Here is a 15220-nt window from a genome sequence, read left to right as displayed (position 1 = left end):
TCCACCCTGCAGATTCTCGCTCACCTCATGACTGCATGGCATGCGGAATTATTACATCGCGTCATCACTTTACTATGTGGATTCGTTATACATTGGACTTTATAGTCGGTGCGGGTTATGTGATGAGTTATTTGCGGTGGCACATTTATAACTTCGATATGACATTAATATGTCACACCGAACTTGGAGGACTTGATGATGTGCGGAGCCCATCGGGCCGAGTAATTGGGCTTGGCCCATGGGCCGCGGTCAAGTCTTCCTCCTAAACCCTAATTTCCTCTTATAAATAGAGGGGTAGTCTAAGCAATTAGGGTACTCAATGGGGGACACATTCTCACTAGGGTTTTTACCTACCACCCTTGTTAGGGTTTTTCCCTTCGCCGCCAATCGGAGCACCGTCCATCGGCCGGCGGTCAGCCCTTAGCCACCCTCCCGAGATCATCATCTCGGATAGGGTTATCACGGTAACCGGACCGGAGGTTAACGCCGCTGAACTAATAAAACCCTCCTCTATTGCACTCAAACGTGTTTCTATCCTAGGCGGAAATATACTTGATCAGTCTTCCTAATATGAGAGGAACTCGAGAATCTTCTTCCATGTCCAGAATAACAAAATCTACTGGAAATACTAAAGTACCAACTTTAACTTTCATGTTTTCCATTATCCCTCTAGGATATTCTACTGATCGATCAGCTAGTTGTATGCTTATTCGTGTTGGTTTCAATTCTCCAAGGTCTAGTTTAGCGTATAGTGAACACAACATTAGATTTATACTAGCACCTAAGTCTGCCAGTGCTTCTATTGAGCTAATACTACCCAGAAAACATGGAATTGTGAAACTTTCTGGATCAGAGAGTTTTTCTGGTAGTTTATTCAACAGCACTGCAGAACAATTAGCATTCATTGTAACAGCCGAGAGTTCTTCCATTTTTTTTTTCTATTTGTGATTAGATCTTTCAGGAATTTAGCATATCTTGGCATTTCTGAAATCACATCAATGAAAGGAAGATTGACATTTATTTGTTTAAACATATCCAAGAATTTGGATTGCTCGACTTCAAGTCTTTCTTTTCTCATTTTACTCTGGTAAGGAAGTGGTGGTTGGTATGGTTTAACATAAGGCTTTGCCTTAACTGTGTTATCTTCATTAACCATTTCAACTGCTGGTTCTAATTCTTTCTCTTGCTCAGATTGTGGTGCTTCTGGAGTAAGAATAGAGTCATCAGCATTTACAGGCATTTCAGGTGGTTTAAGCGTAATACCACTTCTCGTGGTAATGGCTTTAGCTGTTTCATTCCGGGGGTTAGCATTTGTATCGCTAGGTAGACTTCCCGGTTTTCTTTCACCTATCAACCTTGCTAGGTTGCTCACTTCTTGTTCCAGATTTTGGATTGAAGCTTGTTGATTTCTAAATGCTTGAACATTTTGTTCATTAGTTTGTTTCTGAGATGTGAAAAATTGAGTTTGAGATTCAACTAGCTTTGACATCATATCTTCTAAATTTGGCTTTTTATCATCGGTTTGTGGTGGTTTATTTGGAAAAATAGGTCTTTGTTGATTGTAAGTATTGTTAGATACTTGTTGATTGCTAGGACCTTGTTGGTTGTTGTATGGAAAATTTCGGTTATAATTCTGATTTTGATTGTAGTTTGGTCTTGGCGGTTGATAATTATTTTGATAATTATTTCCAGGCCTTTGGTTCATGTATGAAACATTCTCTCTTTGTTCCATTGTTTGTTCAATACTGAGACAATCTTTTGTTAAATGTGATCCTCCACACTGTTCACAACTAATGCGTATTGCGTGAATATCTTTAGTCATCTTTTCCATTCGTCTCTCGAAAGCGTCTAACTTTGCGGAAATGGAATCAAAGTCATGGCTAGAATCATCTCTAGCCGCTTTAGATGATCTAACGATGTCTTTTTCTTGATGCCATTCATGTGAGTAGGAGGCTGTGTTATCAATAATTTTGTAAGCTTCAATTGGGGTTTTCTTCATAATGGAACCACCAGCTGCTGTGTCGATGTATTTTCGTATAGTAATGTAGCATCCTTGGTAGAATATTTGTACTATTTTATAAGTGTCTAAACCATGTTGAGGACATCCTCTCAACAACTTTCCGAATCTTGTCCACGCCTCATATAAAGTTTCATTTGGCTTTTGTGTGAACGTAACAATTTCTCCTTGAAGTCTCACGGCTTTAGATGCTGGAAAGAATCTTTTAAGAAATTTCTCAACTAAAACATCCCATGTATCAATCGCCCCTTCAGGTAACGATTCTAACCAATCTTTGGCTTCTCCCTTTAAAGTCCAGGGAAATAACATGAGATAGATCTATTTGTCCTCAACTTCTCTGATTTTGAATAGAGTACATATCCTATTAAAGGTACGAAGATGTTCGTTTGGATCTTTCTTCGGCGTACCACTAAATTGGCATTGATTAGTTACCATGTGTAGAATTTATCCTTTGATTTCATAATCTGGTGCATTAATATCTGGTTGAGTAATGGCGTGACCTTCGCCTGTGCGTGTAGCCCTCATTCGATCTTCCATACTTAGAGGTTCCTGATTTTCCATGATTGAATTTGTTGAATCTGAATCACTAGGGGATTCTGATTTAATGGTTTCTTCCTCGACAATCTCTGGTTGTATGATTTGTGGTTCAGGAGGAATGATTAGTGGTTCAGGATCTCTGAAATGTCCTTGAATATCCTCCGGGTTCTCAATTGTGAGGTCGGGTTCAAAAAATGAATTATCGGAAATTTGAATCAGAGTACTTGGTCGACTAGATGATGATTCTAAGGAAAAATCAATGGCGACAATATTGGCTAGATATCTTAATCGAGTTACAGGAGGTGAACGTGTGAAAGGTGGTGAACGTTTTGCTCGGTGCATTCACTGAATATCCTATTAGTTATAAAAAAAAATAAAAAATTATATAAGTTATCAAATTAATAGACTTTTCCGATTTTGCCCACGTTTCGAATAGCCAATAGATGCAGCAGGTAGCCAGGACCCTTTAAATCGGAAGCCCACAACTCGCCACTAACAAATCCAACTATTACTACGAACCGTTTAAAATAATTTTTCGTCGAAATTTTGAAGATAAAATCTATATCCTAGAAACTAGAGCGTCGAGAAATAAGAGGAAGAAAAAGAGTGCGTCGAAAACGTCGAAAAATAAAAGGTCGAAAAAAATAAATAAGAAAGTAAAGCGTCGAAACTTAGAATTCTAAAAACTTAAGACTAAAAGTTGCGTCTAAAGGTATTAAAGCTTAAAGGAATTCTATATCTAAAACGGCAAAAACTTAATTAGGCACTAAAATCTATTTAAAACTAAAGCTATAAGTGACGTCGTAAAATTCTAAAGCGCCTAAATCTTAATCTAAAAAAAATGCACTTAAGGGATTTTACGGCTAAGCTTAAAAATCTAGAAATATAAAAGAACTATGGCAAAATACTAAGTTTAAAACTAATTACGAACAATAAATTATAAAAGTTACGAATTAAACGATAATAAAGAAAAATACAAAATACAAAAATAAACTAAGTTGATAAAAATACAATTTTACTAAAATATGATTTTTATATTATTATTTTATAAAAGTATTAATTTATATATTAATAAAACTAATTAAAAGTTAAAAATACAAATTTAATTTAAAACTAACTAAATATTAATTTAATTAAAACCTAATTAACTAACTAATTAATAATAATAAAAACCTAACCCTAATTCTGATCAGACGAGGTTGTAGTCCTGTCACCTCAGCTCATGCGATCGCATGAGTTGAGGGTTTTAAATCCATGCGGTCGCATGGTGTGTGGATCCAGTTTAGAAATTGGGCTGCTACAGTGTAATGGCCCGATTACTTTTTTTTTTTAGTTTATATATAAAATATAAATATAAACTTATTAGTTTTATAATAAAAAAATATTACTTATTAGTTTTATAACTCTTTAAAATATAAACTTTTTAATTTAAAAACTTAAAAATGTAGAAATATATTTTTCTTTCTTTTTTTATGTGTTTATATTTTTTATTTAAATATTTAAAACTTATGTAAATATATTTTTACAAAAATAGCTTAAAAAATATTTTTTTATTATAGCGTTCTATGGCGTCCCCGGCAGCGGCGCCAAAAATACTTGATGTGTGCGAGGTGTAGTAAGTAATACTATTAATTTTTACAACGAAATACTATTAAATACGATACAATTTGCACAAGTTATTTATTTATTTATTGAATTGATAAACCTAAACCTTGCTACAACACTTATAGGCAGTGTACCTAATCGTAGAGTATTGTAGTTTTTAGTAAGTCCGGTTCATTCCACAGGGAGCTAGCTAAGTTTAACGCTATAAATGTTTTAAACTATATTTGTATATATATATATATATATATATATATATATATATATATATATATATATATATATATATATATATATATATATATATATATATATATAAAGGTAATATAGTAGTATTATTATTATTACAAAAAGGGGGTTTTACCGTTTAATGACCGGTTTGTCGATTTTACGTCTTAAATCACAATTAAAACCTAATGTAAAATATTAAATATAAATAGAACTTAATTTAAAGCGTAAAGTAAATGACGATAAATAAAAGTGCAATAAATAAAAGTGCAATAATTTAAAGTACGATAAATAAAAGTACGATGAGATATAAATTAAAGGAATTATGCTTATTTAAACTTTCGTAATCATGATGTTTGACGTGTTAATTTTAATTTATTACCATGGGTTAATTGCCCTTTGTCCTGGATTATTCGATATGTCCATCTGGTTTTGTCCATAATAGTCCATCGGTCATAATTATAAAGTGCGAGAGTCTTCGCCAAATTAACCTTATACCCGAAGTCAAATATTCCAACTAATTGGGGACTTAAACTGTAATAAGGTCTTAATACTTTGTTTAATGAATACACCAGGTTATCGACTGCGTGTAATCTAAGGTTTTAACACTTTGTTAACAATTACACCAAATACCCTTGAATGTAATCCACCCCTGTTTTAATGAGTCCAGTGACTATTAATTCATCCCCGTGTCCGATCAAATGAATAAATATTAGTATTTATAGATATCCCACCCACCGTACCCAGTCAAGCATATGTGATTTTATGTAAATACGTCAAATTATAAATCTCTATATTAAATCAACGAGATATCATTTAATTAATATAAAGCCCATTAATAGCCCATAGTCCAATTTCCATAAGTGTCGGTCTTTTGTTCAAACCCCAATTATGGTCCAAAGCCCAATAACTCCGTCTTAATATTTAGTCCAACATCACGATTACTTCGGCTTAAATAAACATAAAAATAACTTAGCTACGAGACATTAATTTAAAAAGGTTGAACATAACTTACAATGAGTATTAATCGGGTAGTGTTACACGGACAGAATTTCGACTTACAAACTTAAAACATTTGACACTATAACCTTATTATTATTAACTTAATATTAAAATTATAATTATAAAATATAAATATAAATATATTGAGAGAGAGTAAGAGATCAGTTGATGAAGGTGTACTCCTCTTGTCCGAATTTCGTTCCAATTTATAGACCTGGCCATGACTTTACTGCCATGCGATCGCATGGATTTTACTCCTCCAGGCCATGCGATCGCATGGCCACCTGGGACAGCTCATTTCACTTTGTTTTCTAGTTTGTCGACGGTTTTTAATAATATAATATAATATATAATTTTATATAATTATATATATATTATATTATATTCATGTGCATAGTTGACTTGTACTTTCAGTTCCGTTGAGTTGCGCATTGATAGTTGGTTCATGTCCCGGTTCCGGATTTTCAAACGTCCTTTCATACGATTTAATATCTTGTACTTTACGTTTTGCGGCTTGTACTCTTGTAATTTTTAGACGTTTCTCACCAATAATTTGAACCGCTTAGATTGTACTTTGTACTTTTTAGCTTTTTGGTCGTTTGCGTCTTCAAATCGTCGAATCTGTCTTTTATCTTCACCTTTTATTATTTAAACGAATATCACTTGTAAATAGAACAATTGCAACTAAAAGCTTGTCTTTCTTGAAGGATAATGCTATGAAATATATGTTCGTTTTTAGCATTATCATAGGTCATTACAACGCGGGGTCTTGAAGCCCTAAGTAGGAGATTCTGGTGATGAAGGAAAAACGGTTCTAGCCGGTTGCGCACTCGTGCCGTCACTCGCTGGTGTACCCGCATGTTTGGATGCCAGCGGTGCTTGCAGACATGCTGGTACCGCCTTTGAAGCCTCCGGTTGACTTGCCACATCTTCGCGACGCTCTTAAAGTTACCTGGAACTAAAATACACATACAAAAACGAAACGTTTGAATGTAAAGAACTTTAAGGAAAAAATATTTTAACAAACATTTTAACTTAGAGTCCCACGGATGGCGTCATTTGAATAAGCATAAATTGGTCCAAAGGGTTCGGTTCATGCGAGATCAACAATAATGACTGATTTAAGGGTTTGTTGAGTTTATCTCTCTGGTCCGGAGTACCGTGAATAACTCTCATACGAGATGATGATCTCAGAAAGAGTGGTTAAACGTAACCCACCATCATTCGGATTAACCAGAGTTGATGGCCCAAGGGCGATCTTAGGATTTACGTGGTGTGCGATACCTGAAATCGCTAAGTCTTTGTGAGAGATGTGCCGGTTGCGCGGGTTAGCTGGGGTGACAATACTTGATAGTATATATTTTGTGAGTGAAGTGGAATGTAATTCTAGAAGTGTATCGTTCGTTCATGATCCGTTCTAGTTACGCCTATATATACATGTTGACTTTTGTCCCTCAGTGCCACGTAAGGAGACAAAGAGGATATGATGTTGACACGTCGTATTGTCTCTGTCCTTTTATACTAAAAAGCTGGAAAAGTGCTACCATTATCTTAGTGTTGTCCCCTTTATACCCTGCTGTCCTTTTCTGTCCGTTCTGCACTGTCAGGATCGTGTCGTGCAGCCACAGGTGTCCTTTCTTCTTTTGTGTTGCCATAGTACTTCTCTAGCCTTATCCATTTCTTAACGTGGCGCTATGTTCAAACTGCACGATCAATGTTTGTGAATTCATCTCAAAGCGTACTAGATTACGCGCTAGTCAGTATAAGATATGAGCTCGACTCGACTTATGTGGGGTGATGCGCGAAGATCTGGTATATCGCATATAGATGTGCAACTATGCACATCATTACGCCGCGCATGTGTAAAGAAAAATGTCATTTTCTAGTACGAGTTTAAGGGCGTTATAGCTTTTAAAAGAGTTCGAGATGAAGAATCTTGGTAGTGCTAAGCAAATAGTTGGAAAGAGTATTGTGCGTGATCGTGCTAAAGGTATTCTATATTTGTCTCAATCCAAATATATTGAGAAAGTAGTAGAAAAGTTTAATGTTGATAAAGCAAAAGCACGTTCTATGCCTATGGGTAGCGCGATGAAGTTATCGAAGAATCAATCACCTAAAACGGAAGAAGACAAAGCGAAAATGGAAAAGGTTCCGTATAGATCGGCCATGGGAAGTATTATGTATGCCATGGTTTGTACGAGACCGGATATAGCTCATGCATTGGGAGTTGTAAGCCGTTATATGTCTAGTCCGGGGAAAGAGCATTGGGAAGCAGACAAGTGGTTGCTTCGTTATTTGAAAGGTACTTCTAGTATGGGATTGTGTTTTTTTCTAAAAGCAATGTTGTACTTAGAGGTTATGCGGATGCAAATTTGGGTGGATTTGGTGATTCGGGTAAGAGTACTACGGGATATGTGTTCATGGTTGGTAAGACGGTGGTTAGTTGGATGTCTAGACAACAAAGGAGTGTTGCTTTGTCGACCACCGAAGCCGAGTACATGGCTATTGCGAAAGCTTCTAAAGAGCTTGTTTGGTTGAAGAACTTCTTGTGTGAGCTGGGTAAAAGAAAAGACAATTGCGTCTTATATTATGACAACCAAAGTGCAATGAATCTCGCGAAGAACCCGATGTTTCATAATCGTACGAAACACATTGATTTGAGGTATCATTTTATTCGAGAACGTATTGAGAATGGTACTTTGATATTGGAGAAAGTCCTTGGTATGAAGAATCTTGCAGATATATTTACTAAGGTGGTGTCAATGGACAAGTTGAGGTTTTGCATATCCTCAACGGGTCTTCTCATGAACTAATGAGAAGGTGGAGACCGACTAGGGAGATAGAGAGATGATGGTTCGATTCTAACAAGAAGTGTTGAAGACCTTGAATCTAAAGTCTGCTTATCCGGCGTATGTGATAAGAGTGTGCGTGTCCCAAATGGAGTTTGGCGGTAAAGGGTACTTTGACGATCTTGGTTAGTTTGTTGATATGAGTTGAAAAAGTGAGTCATGGTTTTAACTATCTTCAAGTGGGAGATTGTTGGATGTGAAAGATATCAAAAACAAGTCGAAGAAACGGTTTAAGGGAAGAGGCGCGTTGCGGCCCTTGGATGGCGCGACGCGACCTAATACATAAATAGAGCATCAGATTCGAGAAGCTTCTGTCCGGGATTTTTCCTTGGAGGCGCGGCGCTGCCCAATATAGCCGCGGCACGGTAGGCCTGACGGGCAGTTTCCATATTGACGTTTTTCTTGTTCTCCAAGGTGTTTCTTTGTTGTTTTTGGCCTATATAAGCATTATATTGTAACCCTTATGTATATGCACAAATTATATCAATAAAATCTCTTTAGTTGGTCCGTGGATTAAAGTAATCGACATTCGATTACATATAACCACGTTAAATCTTGCGTTCTTTAATTTTTCATTACTGTTCTTTCGTTTGTCGATTATGGAAGGGTAATTCTCTGAAATTACTCTATTGTTTAGGTTCTACAATCCTTACAAGGTCGTGCTATTTATTTCTCTTTGAGTTTTCCACATTTGGTACGTACTCGTTATTGACTTCGAACTATATTCCTCCGATTCGCGAAATCGTCCAAAACATCCACCCCATTCTTCACACGTCCCACAATCTAAGTGTCTTTATTGACTTCGAGGACAAATAGCCTTGGAAAAAAGTTGTCGACGGGAGAAGAGGATTCGGGAACCCAAGAAAGATATCGAGTCACCCGTACCAATTTTTTAGAGATATAAAGAGGTGAAGGGAACCACTGATTCATCCGCCTCGAACTTGCATTTCAAAATACCTTTCCACGTAGAAGAGAAACCGAATCATTATGCCTAACCTCTGATTTTTCGATCTTGAAACTTCCGATACACCAGAAAGAAATGTTGGTATATAGTATCATCGATGATCTTTGTTTTGTACAAGATTAAAGATCTAAACTTGTTACTCATTATTACCATATATACTAAGGATGAAAGTGGAATGCTCAAATCCTACTGGCCGGCCACTATTCATCAATAGTGATCGGCCACTATTTACTTTTTTTCCCCGGATCCCTTCACCTTTTTTTTTTCTTCGGATTCCTATTAGTCGAGCACTGTTCATCATTTAAAATATTTTTTTTTTCTTTTTTTGCCCTATTATGTCTTTATCATTTGGATAAAGTTAATAGGATAGTATACATGAATACATACACTCGCTATTACACGGTTTAAAATATATAATATTTTAAAAAAAAAATTAGTTAAATCGCTAACACTTTTCAAGCAGCAGCGCGCGAACTCCACCTTTCTTGTTAGTTACATAATTTACATATTTGATAAATCTCGGTATGCGCGGTGATAAGTATATAACGCATCTTGAGTATTGCTCTAATTTAACAATTATAAAGTTCTCTTCAATTTAACATTGAAAAATGAAAGAATCAAACAATAATATTGTTGATTTAGTGTGTACATCATAACACAAATCTATATTACTGCTTATATATAGGTCTATGGGTCACACACTTTAGCATTTATACACTAATTATTATATATTGCTCATATATAATTATAATAATTATTATAACCTATAATTCGAAAATCTATAGTTTCTATTAAAATCATATAATTATGATGTCATTATTAAGCTAATTACATTGTTAAGAAAAATCAAAAATAAAAAGAAAAAATCTAGGTTATTTAGATGACATCATCATTAATCCTAAAAAATTTATAATTAAAAAATTTTGTACTTATAGTAACTAATTTAAATAAATTATTTTTTTAAGTTAATGTATTGTAATTTATTCATAGTAATACAAGTCAGTGTTTCAAAAAAAAAAAAACTTAAATAATTTATTACTCCATAATTTTGAGTAGTCAGTATATTAGCTATAATTATGAAATAATTATTGTAAATAATGTGATGATTTGATCATTTGAGAAACGTGAGACTATTTGCCCACATACACAACTACTGAATGGCTCACAAATTAGCAAAAAACTCAATTTTATCCCATAATTTTGGCAGTACTTAAATCAGTTTTAATCCTCACCCTATTTAAATTTCAATTTGATTAATAGATTCTGACGTGTAATCCGTAATTTCAGCTCTTATCATTCATATCGCAATATCACACGGTTTATATAGCTAAATCTCTATAATAGACTTTACATTTCCTCTTTATGCAACATATATTCGAAAAAAAATCAAATGGATTGTGTGATATACAATCTATACTATCATATAAATTTCTAAAATGATGATGTCATAAATAATGATTATTTAAGCTTAAAAAAGTTTCAAAAATAATAAAAATATTTCTAAGTCCGATGATTAATTATATTTAATAAAAATATTAACATTTTCATTGTATAATATATGAAACATTATGTACAACCTTATGATAACACACCCTCATGATCATATGTATAATATTTGAAACATTATATACAATCTTATGGTAAAACACCTCCATTAACATATGTACGATATTTGAAGCATTATGTAAAACCTTATAATAAACATCCTCATGACCATATGTACAAATTTTAAAACAAATTGTACAATCTTTTACAAAATACTCAGGTGCTGTTTGTTTTTAAGACGTTTTTGTCTGAAGTCTGCGAACCACGTCTGTAAAGAAGATGTGATATGAAGGTATGTAAGCAGAACATTGAATACTGTTTGTTTTTCTATGTCTGCTAAATACAATATAATATCCCGAATTATTATAATTTTCATTTTTTATCTAAGAAAATAAATTTTATTGAACTAAAAAGTAATAAAAAATTTCTTCAACTTAAGCAATAGAAGATACAGTGTGCTAATCATAAATGAAAAAATTATAAAATATCATATATCATATTTTCTTCTTATTTGCAATATTCATCAACAACAGTCTCTAAACATAAATAAAGAAAATCGCTAACTACAGAAAATCTCAAGCTTAAATAACATTCAATGTCATTATGATTGATTTGTCAAAATAGATCTCAAACCAAAACCAACTACACCAACATACCACATAATTTGTATGTAAACCCAAATAATAAATTGTGTAAAAGATGTAATCAGATTGTAAATAGAGATGGTTACAACAATTATGCCCATAAGTAACAACCCAACCCTTATGCAACCGAAATATGAAAAAAAAAAAAAAAATATTTGTTTGTTCAGCAAATGGCCCGGCGCGCCATATGGCCGCGCGGCGCGCCAAACTGGTCTGTCCAAAAAGTCTTTAAACGTGAAAAAGATTGGCCAGTTCCCGACATATTTAGACGAAACCCTTTTACCCACATCTTCAAATATGTAAAACTAACACGATTCAAACATAAAATAAGTTTTACAAATTGGGGCCCACATCGGCCGTTTCACGAGTTTCATACAAAAGTTTGAGTTTCGAACACATTAGTTTAATTTCCAAACAAACTACGAGCATGATGTTTGGGGATAAACTACCCAAATCCTAGGCCGAATCCACAAGTAATCCAAGCAAGCAACCAAAAAGGGAAATCATCTAAATCCCGAGCATACCCTTGCCACGTCCGCCTCCGAACCTAAAAATGTAAACAACGAGAGGGTAAGCTAATGCTTAGTGAATGCAATACTTATACGCATACATACATAATCCAATTACTTGCATACACCTACACAACAACACGATAACATTACCAAACCGCAATATCAAATAAACGAATAATCGTACGTACAACAAGTCCACGTCATAAGCATAGAGATCTCAACAATAATATACGCCAAATATAAATACGTACAATGCTAATAAAATTACACATCCCAATATACCCAATGTCGACATTCAACTCGATGGTGGCTGACGAAGAGTATTAGGTCAAAATCGTTAACTACTCACCACCCATCGCACGCGTACGTAGCCGACGAAGAGTAGTAGGTCAAAATTGTTAACTACTCACCACTACGCACCATGAGGCCGACGAAAAGTGCAACCGAAACGTTAACACTTACCTCAATCACAAGGATGACCGACGAAAAGCGAAACCGCTTACCATCCCACGATAAGTGGCCAACGAAGAGTGGATTCCCAAACGGATAACACTCACCACTTACCCCAACACACATATGTGGCCGACGAAGAGCGATAGGTCAAACATTAATCACTCACCACATATCTAAACATACACATACACACGTGGCCGACAAAGAGCGATAGGTCAAACGTTAATCACTCGCTAAAAACACAAAACGAATATAGCCAACGAAGAGCTATCCACACGGATATCACTCACTATATTTTCCCATCTCAATCGTGGTCCACGAAAGGTGAATCCTAACGGATGTCACTTACCACATCACACACACGCAACCAAATTATATACATAAGCGTATAAATATTCCATTCACCTTGATTACTTAAAAAGCAATCCCGCTTGAGCTCCTAATCGTCCAAATGAAAATTACCTAAGTAATTCACAAAAAAATAAGCTAAACACTCTAGCTTATGCCCAAAACACCAATAAGTGCAATTTCGACCCATTTGCACTTCCAAGCACAAACCGCGCTCAAACTAACCAATAATCACTAACACAAGTGAGAATGGTCCTAATATACCAATCAAACCCAATCATAGGTGTTAAACACCTATCTTGCCCAAAATGACACTTAAACCCTAATTTGACCCTTAAGAAGTCAATATCACGCCATTAGCAAGTTTTGACACCAAAACATATTTAACTTGGTTCTATGCTTCAACTTAATCCATTTTAAGTTTATAAACCTTATTAAATCGGCAATTGAGTCATAATCATCAACAAACCCCAATTTTGACTCTAGTCAAAATTAGTCAACCATAAGAACCCTAATGGTTTCCAAAACACCAATAATCACTAACACTAGTGATTATACACCATTTACAAGTCTTAAACATGGTTAAATCATTAACCAACCCAAAACCCGCCAAATATCAAAATAGCAAGTTTCCATAAACCCTCTTCATCAACCAAATGGGTTTTACAACTAACAATCTCAAACCCTAACTTGAATATCAAATCTAACAAATAAAATTCGGAGTTAGGACTTACCAATACTACCAAAACATAGCTAGGAGCGAGATGAAAAACTTTAAAACCCGAGCTTTGGTGAGAATCCAACTCCTTCTTCTCCAATTCAAGCTCTCTCACTCTAGAACTCTTCCTCTCTCTCTAGATATGGATGAGAGTGTTTGTGTGGGTGAGAAATGAGTTCCAATGGAGTTCTAGATCAGTTTTGGTGACCCTAAACCGACCCTAAATGAAAAGACCAAAGTACCCCTTATTTAAACCTTTTAAAAAGACTGAAAAATGCTTCAGGGGCAATCGGTGTGCCGCCAAAAGGTGGAGCGCCATTCCAAACAACTGGAATTTGTGGTCGAGCCCAAAACAGGTTTCAGCAACTTGTTTTGGCCATAACATTTCGACCGTAACTCCGTTTTTGATGAATCAAATATCGTTGGAAACGTAATAATATTTCCTTTCCAATGGTAAGGCTTTGAAACATCAGCACAAACTTTATTTGGGGTTGAAAAGATACGTACACACCTTGTCACTTCAGACAACGTCTAGTTTCCTTCGGCGTTCGAGCAAGCAACACGTACCCTTCATACACGCATCGTACACCATAAATACATTATGTACAATAAATATTTGGGTCTTACAACTCTCCCCCACTTAAAATCGATCACGTCCTCGTGATCTTCTCCACTTAACCAATCCGGACCTACTCAACGGTCCTCAATCATAAGTCCCAATCCGAACTTTCCTAGACAATTCTTCCCAATGAATCACCTTTAACAACTAAATCGTCACCCACGATTTATCAAATCCACCAACCGAGCACTAAAACCTTGCTCAATCCCTCACATCGGGAAAAACTCGACCAATCTCGAACCGAGATATCATTTCCTTAGCGTACTTTTACCAAGGACCACGCTAAAAGCGACCAAGTCTCAACCTAAAGTCAACAATTCGAACGTTGAAGATCAAACCACATGAATCCTTATGAACCCACCATCGGTGTATAAAACAACCGATAGATCACTCAACACCGGATGAAGTCAGCGGACCCCGTCAACGGTCATGCTTCACCGATATAACACTACACCCATGATGAAGTCAGCGGACCCCGAAGGTCATGCTTCACCAATCAACAATACCATGATGAAGTCAGCGGACCCCGAAGGTCATGCTTCAACAATCAACACCCTTTTGGCCTCGAACAATGAGTAACGTAACATCGCGCTCTGCTATGCCATAGTGAATCCTAATGGATACCACTAACCATTCACACAATCGAGCAAGAACCACCTATATCGAACATAGGCACAAAACAAAAATTCTCTAAAAGAGAATCCGCCACACACACATCCCTTAATCGAGGGATTTCACCTTGCTCGCCAAACACGTCCTTTATCTCTCAATGAGATTTACCACATTACCACCCCGGTGATAATTCAAATCCAAAATCATAAGTACAATTTAACCGAAATTGTACTCTACCACAAATCGACCAAACTAGATCCCAACACAAGTTTCGGATCTACCATAAGCATTATCCGAATTCTCACCCTAAGGTCCCCTCGTGCGGGAGTATAACTCCCCCACTTGGAACTATGTTCCATATCCACAACTCATACAATGCTACCAAAAGTAGACTTTACCAAAAATTGGGTTCACACGACCCATCACCATATCTTGCTCTAATCTTGAGCACCCGAAGAATTTATCATCCAATTGCTTTAGTTTGTCAAATTCCACCTAGTCACTCATGTACCTAAGGGTTTCTCCTTGGTACCCTAAGTACAATGTAACCGCAACACAATCGGAGTCGAA

The 15220-nt window shown here is 35.6% G+C and overlaps 1 non-coding gene across 1 annotated transcript; it reads left to right on the top strand.

Moving 5' to 3' along the window:
• Positions 1 to 2087: 2087 nt before the first annotated feature.
• On the top strand, positions 2088 to 2194 carry LOC139869874 (small nucleolar RNA R71). The gene has a single exon (XR_011766450.1). It is a non-coding gene; the product is annotated as a small nucleolar RNA R71 (small nucleolar RNA).
• The last annotated feature ends 13026 nt before the right edge of the window (positions 2195 to 15220 follow it).

The sequence above is a fragment of the Rutidosis leptorrhynchoides genome, chromosome 9 (genome assembly GCF_046630445.1).
Source record: "Rutidosis leptorrhynchoides isolate AG116_Rl617_1_P2 chromosome 9, CSIRO_AGI_Rlap_v1, whole genome shotgun sequence".
Classification (NCBI taxonomy): Eukaryota; Viridiplantae; Streptophyta; class Magnoliopsida; order Asterales; family Asteraceae; genus Rutidosis; species Rutidosis leptorrhynchoides.
The sequence above is the reverse complement of the archived record's forward strand: the minus strand, read 5'-3'. Positions and strand labels throughout refer to the sequence as shown.